The following is a 21,819-nucleotide window of genomic DNA, read 5'->3' as shown; positions in this document are numbered from 1 at the left end:
GGTTGAAATGGAAGAAAGCAGCAGGGAAAAGACCGTGTTTATAACCCCTTTTGGAATTATTTCATTTCTTGACCATGCCCTTTGGGCTAAAAAATGCGGGGGCCACGTTTCAAAGGTTGATGGAGAGAGTGTTAGGTAAGTTAAGAGGAAAGGTGTGTTTCGTCTACATAGATGACATTATTGTCTACTCCCCAAGCCAAGAACAACACCTAAAAGATCTTGAAGCTGTCTTCCAGAAGCTGAAAGAGGCTAATCTTACCCTAAACCTAAGGAAATGCCACTTCCTGAAAGCAGAGCTCAAATTTTTGGGACATGTTGTGTCCGAGGAGGGAGTAAAAGTTGACTTGAACAAGATCACTGCCATCAGCGAGTACCCAAGCCCAAAAAACTTGTTGGAACTTCAGAGGTTCTAGGGGCTGGTTGGGTGGTATCACAAGTTTATTCCCCACTTTGCTGACCTGGCTGCCTCATTGAACCACCTTAAGTGGTTCAATGACCCACCTTAAGTGGGTCAATTTCATTTCTTGACCATGCCCTTTGGGCTAAAAAATGCGGGGGCCACATTTCAAAGGTTGATGGAGAGAGTGTTAGGTAAGTTAAGAGGAAAGGTGTGTTTCGTCTACATAGATGACATTATTGTCTACTCCCCAAGCCAAGAACAACACCTAAAAGATCTTGAAGCTGTCTTCCAGAAGCTGAAAGAGGCTAATCTTACCCTAAACCTAAGGAAATGCCACTTCCTGAAAGCAGAGCTCAAATTTTTGGGACATGTTGTGTCCGAGGAGGGAGTAAAAGTTGACTTGAACAAGATCACTGCCATCAGCGAGTACCCAAGCCCAAAAAACTTGTTGGAACTTCAGAGGTTCTAGGGGCTGGTTGGGTGGTATCACAAGTTTATTCCCCACTTTGCTGACCTGGCTGCATCTTTGAACCACCTTAAGCGAAAAGGGGTGAAATGGACATGGACCAAAGAAACCCAGTTGAGCTTTGAGAGTCTCAAGCACGCGCTGCAACATGCCCCTGTACTAGTTCAACCTGATCTGTCGCAGCCCTTCCAGGTCCAGACGGATGCTAGCTCAGTTGGCCTAGGAGCAGTTCTAACCCAGAACATCAGTGGAGAAGAAAAGGGGATTGCATATGCCTCGAGAGGTTTGAGGGGAGCAGAGGTGAATTATTCAACCTCAGAGAAAGAGTGCCTTGCAGTGGTGTGGGCCGTCGAAAAGTGGCACCACTACCTGGAAGGAGTGCCATTTGTGGTGCATACGGACCATGCTGCATTGACTTGGGCCTTTAATTCACCCAAAACTACCTCTCGGTTGACGAGATGGACCTTAAGGCTCCAGCGGTTTCACTTCCAGGTACAATACCGGAAGGGACAGGTGAATGTAGTTCCCGATGCCTTGTCAAGAGCTCAGTATTGCAACGTTCCTTTAGCTGTGTATGTTGACGAGAAATCCTCCCACTGGAATTTGAATATTCCATCAAACATGGCAGAAATATTAAAAGCCCAGAGTGAGGTGAATGAGTTAAAGGGGGGTCTCGGAGTCTCGGATGACATCAACCGCATTAGGTGGGAAGTCCAGCAAGGGGTGTTATACAGAGTGATGCCCTTTGCTGTGGGTACAAGGTACCAGCTAGTAGTGCCCAAGACTCTAACCACTATTTTCATCAATTATTTCCATAACAATCCACTAGGGGCACATCTAGGAAGAATGAAGACACTTCTAAAAATCCTAGAAGTTGCCTGGTGGCCGGAAGTGCGCAAAGATGTATGGAAGTATGTGAAGGAATGCGCAGTGTGCCAGAAATACAAGCCCAGCAACACTAAGCCCTCGGGTTTACTTCAGTCCACGGAGGTGGAGGAGCAAGGGTACATGTTAGGGGTGGACCTTATGGGGCCCCTTCCCAAAAGTAAAAAAGGAAATGTGTATCTTCTGGTAGTTGTTGATTACTTCACTAAATGGCTGGAGCTTTTTCCCATCAGAGATAGCAAGACGCATCGAATCTGCCAGATCCAACAAGAGGAGGTGTTTACAAGGTGGGGAGTTCCAAAATTCCTACTGTCAGATCGCGGGCCCCAGTTCCTTAGCCTGCTGATGGAGGATATGTATAAGAGATGGGGAGTAACAAGGAAACTCACCACCAGCTACCCTCCTCAAACAAATCTCTCAGAGCGAGTCAACAGAACCCTCAAGACCATGATGGCATCCTTTATAGGTGAAAGCCATCGTGACTGGGACAGGTGGCTGGCTGAATTTCGTTTTGCTACTAATACTGCTTGCAATGAGTCCACAGGACACTCACCTGCAGAACTAGCACTGTGCAGGCAGCTGAGAGGTCCCCTAGAAAGTCTTGTTGCTTATCCTCCAAATCCGGGACAATCAGGATATTCCCTCATAGAACGACAACAACACCTCCAGCAGGATGCTTTAAAAGCAATGAGGAAGGCACACGGCAAACAAGCCAGGTATTATAATGCTCGACGGAAATTTGTACAGTTCCAAGAGGGAGACCTGGTTTGGGTCCGCGCTCATCCAATGTCAAAAGCCGATGATTTCTTTTCAGCTAAACTAGCCCCTAAATGGGAGGGCCCTGTGAAGATAAAAAGGAAGTTGGGGCCTGTGAACTATCTTGTTGATTGGGGATTGGGGGTAAAGTTGGACAATGTAAATGTGGTCAACCTTAAACAATACTTTGGCGGGGAATTTACAAAATAGCCTCCGGCTGGGGGGGGAGACTCTGTGGCACTGCCCCATTAAAGCCCTACACTATGCTCACTTAAGTTAGGTTGATTTTGAGTTTTTTCCAACATCTTTTTGTTTGAGGGGGACTTTTGTTGGCTCCTAAGGACTCATGCTGTTTGCACTCATGCTGTTTCTGTGATTTACATGTTTGACAAATGAGTAAAAGGAAACAATATTCAAATCCCCTTGTGATAATGATTCAACATTTTTAAAAGAGTTAGAATCGTTATACACTGATGGAATGCTGTTTTGTTTGAGTTGTGTGGGTTGTAAATTACCATGTGAGTTGTATTTTAATTTAGTGTTGATTTTGGAATGGTTAACCTAACCTAAGGTCTCTGCTGCAACATATAGCTTGAATGTTAAGTCGCTTTGAATAAAAGCATCAGCTAAATGACTAAATGTAATGTAATGTAATGTAATGTAAACCAGGACTAAATGCAAGTACATGGAGTTTACCCACTGCTCAAATGTCAAAAATAGTTTATACATTGGTTTATGTAATGTTAAGAGCTTACCAAAAAAATAGAATGTTATAGGACCCTACCAAACTTAAAATATTACAAAACAACATTGATTTATCCACATACAATATTTGCTCTGATAAAGGGACCATTTAATACCACTGATATTGTTTGAACATTTTGGATGTCTTTAATGACCGATAGCGAAAGGCTCGGCACACCTTACCTGGATCATGAATTCATAGTTTACCCACCTCTTATTTTAACCTCCACAACCCTGTTTATAACTTTGTAAGTCAAGTTTCTTTTTAATTTAATCTCATTCATAGCTATCTCAAATATTTTATTGTGTAAGCATACTTGGCTTTGGACGCTACATACCATAAACATAAACCTATCTGTCTGTTTGATTACAGGTGCTGTTAGGAAAAACACTGTGACCCGGTCAGCCACGGATGCAGAGGTCACCAAGCATGCAATCAGGTGGTTCAACCTGGCAGCAGACCGGGTAACGAGGAGTCGTGTCCCGCCTCCATCCACACAAACGGAGTAAAAGAAATGTTTAAACAACAAATCATCTTTTTATTGAACCTCTTGTCTTTCACCAGTTATTCATTTTCTGATGCTGTGCAGTGCAACATTTCATTGAAGTTGTGGTCTAATAGATAAAATATTTTTATGTTTGCACCGACCTAGGCCTATAGTACAAAGCATTAAATTAGGTTTTGACCATAAAATGAATGTAGATTAGCCTAGCCAACATAGGCTACTTAACAAGAACTGAATAGACTATAACCTATAACTCCATAAATGCAAATGTCAGTTTTATATTTCCATTGAGTAGTGATTACTTTTGTACAGTAAATTTGTGTCTTGCATTGGAACTTTTCTGTTAGGCTTATTTACAAATTTGTTGTGTTAAAAATACAAGGCAATGCAGATTTAAGCTTAGGTTTATATTGCTGTAGTAGCCTAGGCTAGACATAGTGATAGTTTATCTTACAAGGCATAGTTTATCTTAATATTTAGTTTATCCTATTTTATCCTACAACAAGAACAGAAGGGATTTTGAAAATGAGATAAACGGGTCCAAAACGGACCCGGGCCAGATGAGACAGTATTTTTAGGAGTCCGTTGCGGGTCCGTGGCGGATATATGTTTCAATGTGCGGGTCCACGATCCGCCTTCGTTTCGGATCCGTCATTGCGCGCAAGTGGACGCCGATACAGGTCCGTTTCGCTTGTCCGTTCCGGAAGCCACGATACCTTCGCGGCCGATCCGCCACGGAGTCCTTTTGCTGTGTGGGTAACCTTTTATTATTTTCAGGAACCCTTTCACAAATGTTTTTTTTTTTGCAGCAGCAGCAGCAGCAAACAGAAAAAAAGTGTAGGATTTAGAAAACTGGGCGAGGGCCACCTTCCCCAGAATACACTGTGGCGGAGGAGTTGGCGCTGAGTAGCAATAACTGGCGGCTGATTATGGATCAGATTACAGGTAGAATCTGACCCTGGTGCTGACCAGGGTCAGTGTTAAATTTGACTGCTTTGGTCACGGAAAATGAAAGAAAAACACTATAGTTAAAATATTTAATATATTTAATATTTAATATTTAATATTCACAGATGAAAGTTTGGTGCTTATGAAGTTATGTGCATTTCTTAGAACTAATTCAAGCAGGATAAATGTCAAGCCTGTGCCTGAGTCTGTGATTATATTTTCTCTAAGCTACATGGTATCAAACCTTATTTTAGATTTGACACATTTAAAAGGTGTGCAGGATTATTAGTCACTGTCTTTGTCTACAAAGGACGCGAGAGTTGTCGTGCGCATCCCACTGCGCTAAAAGTGTGTCTAAACTTGATGACATCACACTACAGTGTCAGTACATTTCAATCAGGTTTTACCATATTCTTTGACCTCAAAGTCTGTAGAAAATGTCTTCTAAGGAGTGTTTGAGAACAGTGTGACCACCTTCCAGATCCCAGAGCTGGATAACATTAATAAATAAGCATTATAAAACAAACTTAATCAGCCTTATAAAACAGATCACATTTACGAGGAGCTGCTGTTTGTAGATAAATTCAAGAATTATTCCTGAGGTAGACATCGTGGATAATTGAAATTAACCCTTTCGAGTCGATTAACGCATATATGCGTTTTGAGTCATTTTCACCTGATAACCCCGAAAAGAACTTAAATTACACTCTCAGTTTTAATCGTACAGATAAGAGCAATACATCAATCGAATCTGTAAAGGGTCTAGTTTTTTTTGGATACAGACATAATAACAAAAAACCTTTGTGCACTTATAAAATAAAGATAACAAACAAGGTGCGCTGTCTACAGTCTTTGTCTCCGCTGATCGTCATGTACAAACATTTCATTAAAATGAACTGTAACTCCGTGAATACTCAACGAAGAGACATGAGAGAGATATCTATAGAAAGCCTGGAATGTCTACTTTTAAACTAAACAAGTGCTGCCGAAAACAAATATTCTGAGATAAAGTAATCCATATGAAAACAACGCAATGTCTATTTTTCATATCTCCGCTCATTATATCTAATGTGACCACGCCCCCGCGCTCAACGCGCTATTCAGATTCAAACTGAAGCGCGCGGCTTGAATACACACACACAGAAGAAAAAGCAGCCAGACTATTCTTCAAGTTTTTATTTTATTTTACTGTTTGCTTCGCGATGAGAGGACTAAGACATAATTCACCCCAAAAAGATGTGATGTGGTTGAGGATTTGAGAAATGGATTTCCTCAGAAAAAAGAATGAAGCACTTTATTCAGCAGAGATCATAAACATGAGTAAGTCTCTTTTTATTTATTTGTACTAGTTTTCACATAATTCACTTTTTCCAAACTATAATTCCTGACTAAATGTATAATCAAGTGAAACATTATGAAGTTTCAATAACAATATACAATACTATACCATTCAAAAGCTTGATGTAAATAATATAAATGTGACAAATAGAGATAACTCTAACAAATGTAAAAACAATGCAGTTCTTTCGATTTATTCCCCCTAAAAAACCTGAAAAATATTATCAGCTCTTTTCAACATTAATAATAATAATAATAATAATAATGATAATAAATGGGGTTTATTTGGTAGAAAATAAGATTGTTAAAAGGATTTCTGAAGGATTGTGTGACTAGAGAAAGGATGCCAAAAAATTTGAAAGTCAGCTTTGATTGTTCCTAATAAACTGTTTAACTGCTCCCCCAAGTGGATATTAAATTATGTTGTGGGATAATTAAATATATTCTTAATAAACTACAAACATAAAATTATATACTTTTATTTTGTTCTCACATTCTTTCTTGTAACTCCTCCCTCTCAGTGGCACAGTAGAATGAGAGGCTCATTATGCAGCTCATTATGCAGCTCATTATGCAAGCCTTTGTCTTCTCAGGTGTAAATCACAATGATATTCATGATAGTTGACGCCTACTCGCATATGACTTTTACCAACAAAAAGTGTTTTAGAAAATTTAAATCAATATATTGTTTTCTGTGAGTGAGTAAACAAGATGATTTTCACATCATTCAGAAAGAAAAATTCTAGGCTACAAGCTCCAGTTCTCAGCTTTTCCGGCAACCAATTTTATGTATGTGTTTTATTGCCTTATTCAAGTGATTTAACATTTTTAGTTTTTCACTAACCATGCATAACATTTTTTTTCTCAAAAATACAATCATGTACATGCATGCATTTCACATATTATTATAGCCCAGTTTGTGCTGATTATAGTGATATTAGACTTTACCCATTTAGATATTTATAAGAAACTGAAAAAAGCACAAATGTCAGGGCATGACAAAATTTCTCAAGGCCCCAAAAATACCCTTAGACTCCAGAGGGTTAAATCCAGTCAGTTCACTCAGGATCAGTCTTCGTAGTTCACACACACATACACACACCTGGCAATCTTAGGAATGGCAAATCTTCTAGACTTCATCCCTCTGGTTGTAAATATCCTCTGATGATACTGTGATGCCTTGAGGATTCTTCAGAAACACAGAAATCAGCATGAACACTGACTGCAGAGATCATCAGCACTCATTACAGCTGAAATATCATGAATGAGTGTGTGTGTGTGTGTGTGTGTAATAACAGATTTTACCATTATTTCCACTCTGATATTAGACTCACTGAGTGGTGTCATGTTGGGCGTCAGAGAGAAAATCCTGTAAAAAACTGCAAAAAGGTGAAAGCAAAAAATCTAATTTTAATTCGGATGGTTTTATTTTCTGCAGATACAAACTCTTATAAAAGCAGCAGGCAGTTTAATATTCAACAGAATAACATCAAGCTGATGTTTGAAAGTTCAAAGTTTATTAATGCACTCTAAATTGGTTGTGTTTTCAGCACTTAATGGTACCTGTGCTCGCAGGTGTGTAGATGGGTTTGTCTGTTTGGACAAATATATATCCAGACTGGAATGTGAGCAGGACCACTTTCTCCAGAGTGACGGATGGAAACTGAGCTTGTAGATACACATACTGCTTCTCCAGAGGATCGTCAGAGAAGAGGTTCTGATCATCAGGGATCTGTACAACAGATAACCAGTCAGTTAATAAAATAAATGAGACATCGCTGCACTGTAAGTACTGCACTCTCACCTTTATGTCTTTAAGGATTTGGAAATTGTTGTCTGCAGTCAGTCTCACTGATCGAGACAGTATCTCTCAGTCTTTTTTGGGTGGTTCCTTACTATGATCTTCACGTTCAGGTCTCCTCCAGAGTAATCCTGAGCCTCCACAAACACGTTCTCTGAGGATCCCACCCTCAGCAGATAAGGAGCTGACAGAACAAACCTGAGGAGATCGAATCAGAGCGTTTGAGAACAGATCTGTCAGTGAATCCATGAACAGTGTGTTTGATACTCACAGCAGGTCACATAGTGTGAGGAGCGGTGAGGAGAGCAGAACAACAGTCAGAAACAGCAGCTTCACCTCCATCCTGACTGTCTGTCTGTGTGTCTCTTCCTCTTCCAGGGGAAGTCGTGGCCTAATGGTTAGAGAGTTGGACTCCCAATCGAAGGGTTGTGGGTTCTAGTCTCGGGCCGGACGGAATTGTGGGTGGGGGGAGTGCATGAACAGCTCTCTCTCCACCTTCAATACCACGACTTAGGTGCCCTTGAGCGAGGCATCGAACCCCCAACTGCTCCCCGGGTGCCGCAGCATAAATGGCTGCCCACTGCTCACAGTGTGTGTGTGTGTGTGTTCACTGCTCTGTGTGTGTGCATTTCGGATGGGTTAAATGCAGAGCACAAATTCTGAGTATGGGTCACCATACTTGGCTGAATGTCACTTCACTTTCACTTTCACTTTCACTTTCACTTTAACAGCAGCTCAGATTTATACCCACCTCCTCCACCCTCAGAGTCCAAACTGATCACTCTCTCGGTCTGTTAGCATTTGAGTTATAAATACACTTCAGTTCACCAATCTACAGTCTAACAGTACAGCTAATTATATTTATGCTTGAAATAACAGTTTTCTATTTTTATAGATTTTATGAATCCAATATTTTGAATTCACGTAGCTCCAATTTCACATTTGTTCAGGGTCTTAATAAAGCTGCTGTCAGTAAAACTGAGTTCAGTTTTGTGAATCAAACAGGAGATTCATAAAGAGCAGAAAAGAATGTGAAGAGTTGACTGTGGTCCAGTTCAGATTTCCTGTAAATGACCTACAAAAACCAGTTGTGTAAATTCAACCTTTGGTAAACTGGCAGCCGCGCTGTTGATCTTTTAAGGGTCGAAATAATGAACAAACAGCATATATAGCCCTGAAAAGCTCAACAATTGTGCTTTTGTGTAAATGAGGTTCAAAGGAGACCTCCATTGAAATGGCAAATAGAAGGACAATAAAGTTAAGAAACGTCTGAATTATCCAGCCAGTATCTGTATCTGTGTATCTATTTTATTGACTGATTTTATTGTCAGTATACATTATATTATATTACGTGATATTGCATTACATTATATTATATATTTGTTTTGTATGTAATTTTATCTTTTTTATATTTAATAACTTTATTGGGACTGTATGTGATAAACAGAGACAGAACTTGAATTTATGTTTGGTATGCGCTCTGGAGGCACAAACTGTTTTTTTATGGTGGATTAGGAGTGCCATTTAAATGAAAGGAAATTATATTTTATTATCTTTAAAAAAAATTTTTTATAAAAACAAACCACTTTGGCAAATATATTTAATGTTTAAATTCATATTTAAAATGTGGTTACATCGGATATAATACATGGTTTTAAATGGCTAAGCAATCGTCAACTGCTGATTGCAGAATGGTTGTAATGAATAATAGTGTAAAAATAAGAAAGCAGTAATACTGGTGATAAAAGAGAGATCCACTGACAGAAATAATTATATATACACATGAAAATAAATGGTAAATGCAACTAAAGAGTCTGCTTTCATAGTTCAAACAACTTTGGTGAAAATAAAAACTAAAAATATAGGGGAAATAATGTTCCAAAGTGAAAAAAATTTAATTCAGTATCATAAACACAAATTCAGTCACTAGCAAAGCAGTGAGATAAACGGAGCTTTTCAAAAGTTTTACAAGTCAATTGCTTCTCAAAATGATTCAGTGATTCAGTGACTCGACTCGTTCGAATCAGCCCACGCAGACGTCACTGCTGCTCAAAACGGTGTAAATGTATCAATTACACTTAAATAACCCGCAAACGCTTTCATGAAAGTGGAATTTAATAAATATAACCTATAAATTAGTAGATACTACATATAAATCTATGAAGAATGAAGACTTGAGGATTGAAGACACATTCAGAGTCAAACATGAAGAGACTGAGGAACAAACAGGTTAGTTTTCATTCTCAAAGCTGAACTCATTTGATTCTTATTAAAATGTGAAGCTCTACAGAAACAAATGACATTTCTAAAGTAGCAGATAACCCACACTTTCACAGGTCATTAAAGAGATAGTTTGCCCAAAAATGAAGATTCAATAATTTTCGCCCTCAGCGGTTGGGTAGCAGACAACAAATCCCATCATCCCACGCTCCTCCTTAGCATCATCAAACCACACGATTGTTATTGTTTTGGTAGTGCGCCCTCTCGTGGCAGGTCCTGCAACCTGTACCTTTAACACGATCAACATCCAGAAACATATCAAGCAGATCTGTAAAATAATCCATGTGACATCAGGGTTCAACCGTTATCTTATGAAGCTACAAGAATACTTTTGTACAACGAAGAAAACTGAAATAAAGACTGTATTCAACAATTCGTCTCCTCCGTGTCAACCTTGTGACATTGGAGAGAATCCACTGAACACAAACAGCGTTTGTTATTCTCTGTCAGCAGTACTTTACAGATACTTTTATAAGTTTATTTACGCCTTGATTCTAATGAAGACAGTGTATCCTTTTGACACATTTCATGTGTTATTTTGACGTGATATTATACCACAGACAACGTTCTACCATTTTTATTACCTCTGACCTTACTTTTTATCCCTGTGTTCACCAAACCTTTCTTGAGTGTTTGCTGCTAAACAGCTAATTTTTAGTTTCATCTGACCATAGAAGCCAGTCTCGTTTGAAGTTCCAGTCGAGTCTGATGACTGAATATGGTGGGGATTGTTTTTGCATGAATTTTTCTTGAAACCCTCCCAAACAACATGTGTTGATGTAGGTTCTGTTTGACAATTTTTTAAAGGTTTTCTGAAGGTTTTCTCAGACTATTTTCTGCAATTCTCCAGCTGTGATCCTTGGAGAGTCTTTAGCCACTCAAACTGTCCTTCTCACTGCACATTAGGACGATAAAGACACACGTCCTCTTCCAGGCAGATTCATAACATTTTCTGTTGATTGGAAACTCTTACTTACTGCCCTGATGCTGGAAATGGGCATTTTCACTGCTCTAGCTCTTTTCTTAAAACCACTTCACTAATTCACTAATTTTTTGAAGCTCAATTATCTTTTGCTGCACATCAGAAATATATTATTTGGTTTTTCTCATTGTGATGGATGATGGCAAATAGTCTTAGTGTTTATACTTGACTAACTGGGGCCCAGGTCAGGAAGCAGACAGACTGGCTAAACCGACCGTCTGCTAGCTGCCTCCCGTCACAGAGGTCAGTTAATTCTCAGCACATAGAGACTCTTTCACCTAGATATCACACTATAGAGACTGTGTCTGTTCCACGAACAGAAAATACAAAAACTACTGTTGTAGAAAATACAAAAAACGTCCAAACCAAGTTAAGGTTAACAATTTAATTGAGGTTCAACAAATAAAAAACAAATGCAATATGGATAAACAAATGATAAAGATTGGCTTATTGAATATCAGATCCATTTCTACGAAAACACTTTTTGTAAATAATATGATAACTGATCATAATATAGATGTGCTCTGCTTGACAGAAACCTGGCTAAAACCTGATGATTACATTATTTTAAATGAGTCCACCCCCCAAGATTATTGTTATAAACACGAGCCGCGTCTAAAAGGCAAAGGGGGAGGTGTTGCTTCAATTTATAATAACGTTTTCAGGATTTCTCAGAGGGCAGGCTTCAAGTATAACTCGTTTGAAGTAATGGTGCTTCATATAACATTATCCAGAGAAACCAATGTTAATGATAAATCCCCTGTTATGTTTGTACTGGCTACTGTATACAGGCCACCAGGGCACCATACAGACTTTATTAAAGAGTTTGGTGATTTTACATCCGAGTTAGTTCTGGCTGCAGATAAAGTCTAAATAGTTGGTGATTTTAATATCCACGTCGATAATGAAAAAGATGTATTGGGATCAGCATTTATAGACATTCTGAACTCTATTGGTGTTAGACAACACGTTTCAGGACCTACTCATTGTCGAAATCATACTCTAGATTTAATACTGTCACATGGAATTGATGTTGATAGTGTTGAAATTATTCAGCCAAGTGATGATATCTCAGATCATTATTTAGTTCTGTGTAAACTTCATATAGCCAAAATTGTAAATTCTACTTCTTGTTACAAGTATCGAAGAACCATCACTTCTACCACAAAAGACTGCTTTTTAAGTTATCTTCCTGATGTATCCGAATTCCTTAGCATATCCAAAACCTCAGAACAACTTGATGATGTAACAGAAACTATGGACTCTCTCTTTTCTAGCACTTTAAATACAGTTGCTCCTTTACGCTTAAGAAAGGTTAAGGAAAACAGTTTGACACCATGGTATAATGAGCATACTCGCACCCTAAAGAGAGCAGCCCGAAAAATGGAGCGCAGCTGGAGGAAAACAAAACTAGAGGTATTTCGTATTGCTTGGCGGGAAAGTAGCATATCCTACCGAAAAGCATTAAAAACTGCTAGATCTGATTACTTTTCTTCTCTTTTAGAAGAAAACAAACATAACCCCAGGTATTTATTCAATACAGTGGCTAAATTAACGAAAAATAAAGCCTCAACAAGTGTTGACATTTCCCAACACCACAGCAGTAATGACTTTATGAACTACTTTACTTCTAAAATCGATACTATTAGAGATAAAATTGCAACCATTCAGCCGTCAGCTACAGTTTCGCATCAGACAGTGCACTATAGACCCCCTGAGGAACAGTTCCACTCATTCTCTACTATAGGAGAGGAAGAATTGTATAAACTTGTTAAATCATCTAAACTTACAACATGTATGTTAGACCCTATACCATCTAAGCTCTTAAAAGAGGTGCTTCCAGAAGTCATAGGTCCTCTTCTGACTATTATTAATTCCTCATTGTTATTAGGACATGTCCCCAAAACCTTCAAACTGGCTGTTATTAAGCCTCTCATAAAAAAGCCACAACTTGACCCCAGAGAACTAGTTAATTATAGACCAATCTCGAATCTCCCTTTTCTGTCCAAGATACTAGAAAAGGTGGTATCCTCAAAATTATATTCCTTCTTAGAGAAAAATGGTATATGTGAGGATTTCCAGTCAGGATTTAGACCGTATCATAGTACTGAAACTGCTCTCCTTAGAGTTACAAATGATCTGCTCTTATCATCTGATCGTGGGTGTATCTCTCTATTAGTTTTATTGGATCTTAGTGCTGCGTTTGACACAATTGACCACAACATTCTTTTGCATAGACTTGAACACTTTGTTGGCATCAGTGGAAGTGCATTAGCATGGTTTAAATCGTACTTATATGACCGCCATCAGTTCGTAGCAGTGAATGAAGATGTATCATATCGATCACAAGTGCAGTATGGAGTACCTCAAGGCTCAGTTCTAGGGCCGCTACTCTTCACGCTTTATATGTTACCCTTGGGAGATATCATCAGGAAACATGGTGTTAGCTTTCACTGTTATGCTGATGATACGCAGCTCTATATTTCCTCACAGCCCGGTGAAACACACCAATTTGAAAAACTAATGGAATGCATAGTCGATATAAAAAATTGGATGACGAGTAATTTCTTACTGCTAAATTCAGAAAAAACAGAGGTGTTAATCATAGGGCCTAAAAACTCTACTTGTAATAACCTAGAACACTGTCTAAGACTTGATGGTTGCTCTGTCAATTCTTCGTCATCAGTTAGGAACCTAGGTGTGCTACTTGATCGCAATCTTTCCTTAGAAAGCCACGTTTCTAGCATTTGTAAAACTGCATTTTTCCATCTCAAAAATATATCTAAATTACGGCCTATGCTCTCAATGTCAAATGCAGAAATTTTAATCCATGCATTTATGACTTCAAGGTTAGACTATTGTAATGCTTTATTGGGTGGTTGTTCTGCACGCTTGGTAAACAAACTACAGCTAGTCCAGAATGCAGCAGCAAGAGTTCTTACTAGAACCAGGAAGTATGACCATATTAGCCCGGTCCTGTCCACACTGCACTGGCTCCCTATCAAACATCGTATAGATTTTAAAATATTGCTTATTACTTATAAAGCCCTGAATGGTTTAGCACCTCAGTATTTGAATGAGCTCCTTTTACATTATACTCCTCTACGTTCGCTACGTTCTCAAAACTCAGGCAATTTGATAATACCTAGAATATCAAAATCAACTGCGGGCGGCAGATCCTTTTCCTATTTGGCGCCTAAACTCTGGAATAACCTACCTAACATTGTTCGGGAGGCAGACACACTCTTGCAGTTTAAATCTAGATTAAAGACCCATCTCTTTAACCTGGCATACACATAACATACTAATATGCTTTTAATATCCAAATCCGTTAAAGGATTTTTAGGCTGCATTAATTAGGTAAACTGGAACCGGAACACTTCACATAACACCGTACTTTCTACATCATTAGAAGAATGGCATCTACGCTAATATTTGTCTGTTTCTCTCTTGTTCCGAGGTCACCGTGGCCACCAGATCCAGTCTGTGTCCAGATCAGAGGGTCACTGCAGTCACCCGGATCCAGTACGTATCCAGACCAGATGGTGGATCAGCACCTAGAAAGGACCTCTACTGCCCTGAAAGACAGCGGAGACCAGGACAACTAGAGCCCCAGATACAGATCCCCTGTAAAGACCTTGTCTCAGAGGAGCACCAGGACAAGACCACAGGAAACAGATGATTCTTCTGCACAATCTGACTTTGCTGCAGCCTGGAATTGGAACTACTGGTTTCGTCTGGTCAGAGGAGAACTGGCCCCCCAACTGAGCCTGGTTTCTCCTAAGGTTTTTTTCTCCATTCTGTCACCGATGGAGTTTCGGTTCCTTGCCGCTGTCGCCTCTGGCTTGCTTAGTTGGGGTCACTTCATCTACAGCGATATCGTTGACTTGATTGCAAATTAAAACAGACACTATTTCAACTGAACAGAGATGACATCAATGAATTCAATGATGAACTGCCTTTAACTATCATTTTGCATTATTGAGACACTGTTTTCCAAATGAATGTTGTTCAGTGCTTTGGCGCAATGTATTTTGTTTAAAGCACTATATAAATAAAGGTGATTGATTGATTGATTGATTAAGGGATTTTTGGCTTTGTTTCCCCCCATTTATATTTATTTTATCCATAGCTGGATAATGTTCATAAGTACCCTGGAGTTAATTGTGAATATGAATGGAAATGTACTCCAGAGATATTTTACTAGAATTTCTAGGGGTGCCAATAATGTATTAGAGAAAAACATTTATTTCATAATGATACCCCCCCCCCCATTTTAAATTCGTATTATCCAATGAAAGGTTAGTGTTTTTTGTCATTTTTTTTTTAAATAAAAGATCAAAAGGATTAACAATCCAGATACATTGTTACACAGCCTTCTTTGATCAGATTTACCAAAGGTGCCGATATTTTTGGCCCTGGCTTTGCATGAAAAGGTTTGTTTCCGGACTGTTCACGTCAGCGTATAAACTCGTATATGGAACATTTCCCTCTATGTGCTCTGGCGTTTCTGATTTCTGGACACGGTCAGAAACTGACTATTTTGTGAGCGGCAGTTTACTCACTCACCGGTAAATCCACGTACATCCCTGTGCATTACAATGGTCTCCGCAAAATCCAGGCAGTTAAATTTCCATAAATAGACACTTGTGTCTCAGTAAACATCTATAAATTACTGTATGCTTAATTTGTTTTAAATGCTACGGGCCTTCTGTACAAAAATGTGTCTCATGTGCTGATGTACTGTCAACAAAGCCACAAATACAGCAAGGCATCAACAAAACTCAATTTTTATTTTTCACCAAATGCAGCACTGCAAACATTTAACAGGATTGCAAATATTATTAAACAAACTCAGCAGGACTGTGTCATCAATTAGATATCATTTAGAACACAGACACTTCAAGTAAATCATTAAACTGATTAAAAAAGAAAATATTTTTAAAAAGAAACAAAAAAAATTATACTAACCCAAAGAAACACAATAATGGATACGCCTGCAAAGTCAGGACGGTGATTACTGCTCTCTCAATCAGACACACACACACACACACACACACACACACACACACACACACACACACACACATATTCTACAACACTAATGGCACCATCAGGACCATGCCATGTTTTTTAATTTAATTCTGCCTTTCATTAGCTACAGAAGATACCATTATGCTCATAAGTTTACATACCCCCAGCACAGAGCTGGGCAAACTCTGTCTTGGAGGGCCACTGTCCTGCAGAGTTCAGCTCCAGCCCTGACCAAAGTCACCTGTAGTCTTCTAGTAATCACTTATTTTTCCAATGTCCAATGTTGAAAGAGTAATTGCATACTAAATCTCGGTCAGGTTTCACACAACCATTTTTCTCAAATTTTGAAAAAGTTGGTTCAAATTTCCTTGATGCAACTCTATTTTCAGCGAAGTTACCATAGTGACGCCCTGATCAGTCCTCTCTATATGCAGTTTTATGAGTCAAAATGTAATCATCTGATAAGACTGCAGCTTCAACTGCATCATGTGGCTTCTTTTCATTTTATATATATAGCAATATAGTCAGGCACAATGTTCTTGAACTGTTCTAAAATAATAAGGTCACGTAACCTCTCAAAGTTATCAACACTGAAAGCAATGCACAAATGATCAAAATGAGAAACAAGTTCTCTTACCACCTCAGAATGCGTTTGGCGGTCACCTTTCCTCCAGTCCCTAAAAAGCTGCCGATATGCCTCAGGAACTAACTCGTAAGCTTTTAGGATTGTCACCTTTACCTTATCATAATCCTTTCGGTCTTCCATCAGAAGTGCTGCATATGCCTCCTGTGCTTTGCCCGTAATCACAGTTTGGAGCATAACAATTCGGTCAGCATTCGGCCAATTCCCTTCTTCAGCAATAGTCTCAAACAAATAAAAAAACACATCAGGATCATGTTTGTTAAATTTAGGTAGCAATGTCAAATTACTGGCCAAGTCGAAACCACCATAATCATTTCTTTCACCACGCTCTAAGGATAGTTTACCTTCCTTTACTAATTTTAAATGCTCCGCATTGCGCACTGATAAGACAGGTAACTGATCCAACACAAAATATACCTTATTTCTATATGAACATTATTATTCAGGAATTATTAAATATGAACGTATTAGTATCAGAAATGGATTTTAATATTTTACAATGAATAATACAATTATGTTGTTAATATTGTTCTATAATGAAATGAAAAGCTTAACTAACTATCTGGGAAATAAAACTTTATGTCTTTAACACATGATAGGTAAAAATTGATAGCCTGAATGCACTGTAAGTCACTTTGGATAAAAGCGTCTGCTAAATGCATAAATTTAACTTAATTTTAATTTAATTTTTAATTTAATTTTAATTTTAATCTGTACTGTTAGGTGATTTTTCTCATTAAAATTATACAAATTCCTATTAATTGAATATAACGTTTACGCACACTAGGGATTACAAATATTGCTGCGCGGCGGCTTCACTTCACGAATTCTATAAGCTGTTGAATTGGTTAATCAATGAAGAAACCAAAACAAAAAATAAAGTTAAAAAAAATATATATTATTATTATTTTTTGTAGAATTATGTTCTATACCCTAAAGATATCAATATTTTTGTGTTTCATTATTGTTTAGTGTGTTACATAAATACACTTTTATGTAACTTGTGCATGTATTGCATAAAAAACAACTGGACAAAAATCTAAACTTAGCCAATGCAGCCATATATAGCTCACTGGAGATACATGTAAATACACAGAATGATTCTGAAATAGCTGCTATCCCTAGAATGTACTAGAGCTCAAATGCTTGAACCTAATTACATTTGATTATGCAAATTTTATGAAGAACTATCTGTACTGTTGATGCTGTCTGTCTGCATGGTGCTGTTTTTACAAAGTGTCTCTAAATGGTCTGATAAAATTTTTGGTGTAGAAACTTTTTACGGTGGACCAGTAGTGCACACCACAACGAAATCGCCACAACACAACACAGGAATAATTTCGTTTTGTTATGGCTTCTTCTCATTGTGTTGTGTTGTGGCATTAAAACTGAATGTCCATGGTCACCAGGCCTTATAATAAAAGTAAAAAGGGGGTTTGGGTGAAAAGTAGAGATGTTCCGATACCCTTTTTCTCTTCCCGATACCGATTCCGATACCTGGGCTCAGGGTATCGGCCGATACCGAGTACTGATCCGATACCTGGGTGTGTATCTGTATATACAGCTGTATATACTACTAGCCCTGTGTAAATTGCTAGAATTCTTTTTATGGTGTGCTTCAGACAGATCCCTCAATAAAACATGAACAAATACATGGTGAACTACTGTATTTATTACAGTATTTTTATTATCTAACATGAATTTGACAGTATTATTTATTTTCATATGCAAAAAAGAACTTCAAATGCAGCCAAAAATCTAACACCGCAAACTAAAAAAGGTATTTAAGTTTTACAATATAACTGTATAAAAAAACTGCAACAAATAAGTCTAGGAATATAAAAAAAGATCTATTAATCAGATAATCTCTTTACAACAAAACAAGTAAAAAACAAGCAACCATCTAGGCATAATTATTATTATTATAGAGACGTATTATTATTACTGTAGGCTACAACAGTAGCTTTATATATTGTCAATTTACTCATGTAAACCAAACATTTATTTTAATGGGCTGCCATGAAGATCTTTGAGTGTCTGTGTTTATGATATGACAGTATTCTCAAATGAAACGGTAAATTCTCATGAAGTGACGGTTTATGCGTTCGTGTCCTCATGACACACAGCAGAGACTACAAAACAGCGAGCTCTCGCGCATCTGTGCCAGTCACCCACAGAGATGTAGATTTTGCGGGAGTAATATTTAAATAGTATTTTGCAGTTTAATATTCACAGACACTAGTATATATTCGGCTACTGTCTGGAGCCCTGCGCTTTGACTTACACGGAAGCGACTGAACGCAGCTGCCGGTACTGAATATACTCGAGAGTCTGTAACTACCGGTACTACAGAGACATACTGCTAACCACTGATCTAAAATATAGAAGCGGCTTCACTGTCTTTTGGCAGTTTAGAATGTGATGAGTGATCCAGTCATATATAGATCAGGGCTGCTAACGCGTTTTCATTTCTTCTTCGCTGCTCTAAACAGGGGTTGCTTGTGGCAACACAGCACAACTTCCTGTGTTTTCAATGCATTTTGAGCAGCGAAGAAGAACCGTGCAGCAGTTAGGCAAAGCTTGCGGTCATAACTAGGTATTTTTTAAGAAAATGGTATCGGATCGGTACATGGGTTCATGTACTCGCCGATGCCGATGCCAGAATTTGTTGTGGTATCGGAGATATTTCCGATACTAGTATCGGAATCGGAACAACTCTAGTGAAAAGGTGAATCTTTTGGACCAATGAAAAACCCTCTCCTGGGTGCTGGGATCACCTATTTTGGCCAAGCAGGAAACTGGACCTCCTGAAAAGTCTCCTTGCTTGCTGGTGCACTAAACAAATATGTTCACATTTCATCTAAAAACTTGCTTCCATGACATGTTGGCCAAAAATGGCAATCAGCTATATCATCACATTATCAAGGCTTGCTAAAAAGCTGTGAAAATGTAAGTGTTTCCATAACAGAAAGGATCTGATGTCAGATATTTGTGCTGTGGTAGGTAGTGCTATATAGAGTTTGTTTTAGGGCAGCTATAAAAGGCAAGGCATCTTATGCACTTATGGCATCTTATGCCTGGAATTGAACTGCTGGTTTCTCCCAAGGTTTTTTTCTCCATTCTGTCACCGATGGAGTTTCGGTTCCTTGCCGCTGTCGCCTCTGGCTTGCTTAGTTGGGGTCACTTCATCTACAGCGATATCATTGACTTGATTGCAAATAAATGCACAGACACTATTTCAACTGAACAGAGATGACATAACTGAATTCAATGATGAACTGCCTTTAACTATCATTTTGCATTATTGAGACACTGTTTTCCAAATGAATGTTGTTCAGTGCTTTGACGCAATGTATTTTGTTTAAAGCGCTATATAAATAAAGGTGACTTGACTTGACCATTGTAACACATTGTTGTAATAGAACATATAAAGCAAATAATAGTCAACTGAAGAGTTGTAGTTCTTCAGGTTAAAACAAACATAATCCACCGTGCTCTGTAACAGTCCACAGAGCCTTTGAAAAGCCATTGAACTGAATAATTTATCATTTAATTTACCAATGCAACAGGTTATGAGTAGTTATTGACCATATAAAGCAAATGATTGCAAAATAAAGACTTAAAGTATGTTAATTAGGACCAAATTAAAATTTTCCACCATGTTCTAGAACAGTCCATCGAGCCTTTTGAAAGAAAATGAACTGGATGATAGAAGAATCAAATGCAACACACTTGCAGTGTCAAATGTACACATAGAGCAAATAATAGTACATTCAAAAGCTATAGTGTGTTATTTAATGTACAGTTATTATTTTACTATATATACTGGGTTTCTTCAAAAGCTATTGAACTGGAAGGTGTCGCAATGAATAACCCCATAGACTACAGTAATGGTAGAAATTGAACATTTACACTGTAAACAATTATTTAGCAGTTTAATGTGTTGACTCAATTCAATAGCAATATCACGTTCTCAACATCACTTATCGCAAGATCTCGTCATTCTCGTGAAGGCTGTTGAAGACAGAAGTCAGTTACTCCACAAAGTTTGGACATTTTATCAGAATACAACTTTGGTAAGTAAAATATCTGTATTTATTGGCTTAAAGTGTAAAATTACATTTGTTGTCTCAGAAAAGTATGGTTTAAATAGTCATATTTTCTGTATGTAAATGTTCTTTCGCTGCACTCTGAAGCCTCAAAATACAGACGGTTCCACAGGATTTTCCTTATAAATATTAAAACAAATATTGTCCCATGTGGGAGAATGAATAAAGTTCTGAAGGTAATGTCACAAACTCTTCTTTCAGTTTTCTGAAGTAAATTTAGTCATTCAAGTGCCTCACCAGAACTCAGTGTAATGCTGCGTTAATATCTGTTTTATACAGTCTATGGTAAATATACGCTCATAAGTAAACTGCATACATTCAAATCTATATATTTTAGAATAAAAGTAATAATAGCATATACCTTGTATAAATAGCCATACAATAACGATCGACACAAATGTGTTACATTTCCTTTTATTGTGTTATAATTCTGTGTTGTGTCATTTAAAAGCATCGTCTGGATGGTAAAGTTTGTCTTTGGTAATTAAAACAATCTTGTCAATACATTTGACTTTCTCTGTAAATATTTATTTATATATTTATGTTTGTTGTTTTACAGTGTTTTAAGATGTTTCTGTATTTTTCATGTTTGATATTTTGGAATGACTGAAGATCAGTGCAGAATTCAATAATCCTGTGGATGGACCGCAGCGAGTCCTTTTGCAGTTATCTATCAAAATGCTATACAGACATAATGGAAATGACATTCACATTGTAGAGCTTGGACTAACAAAAATAAACTAATTCAGGTTTAAAACAACTTGAGGTTTAGTAAAGGACAAATATCTTTCTTTTTCTTTTTTGGGTGAACCCTTTACGAAAATGTAGAATTTGCATTGGAAAACAGCTTCAAAATTTAGAGAACATAATTTGACTATTTTCCCTTCAGTTTTATTCCGTGAATTTTCTATATAAAGTGTTGAATTT

General features: G+C 37.9%; 1 pseudogene; it reads right to left on the bottom strand.

Moving 5' to 3' along the window:
- Positions 1-7,172: 7,172 nt before the first annotated feature.
- LOC113078665 (complement C3-like) lies at positions 7,173-8,186 on the bottom strand (annotated as a pseudogene).
- Positions 8,187-21,819: the final 13,633 nt, after the last annotated feature.

Source organism: Carassius auratus, unplaced genomic scaffold (assembly GCF_003368295.1).
Source record: "Carassius auratus strain Wakin unplaced genomic scaffold, ASM336829v1 scaf_tig00026283, whole genome shotgun sequence".
Taxonomy (NCBI): domain Eukaryota; kingdom Metazoa; phylum Chordata; class Actinopteri; order Cypriniformes; family Cyprinidae; genus Carassius; species Carassius auratus.
Note: the sequence above shows the minus strand (reverse complement) of the source record. Positions and strands in the feature narration are given on the sequence as shown.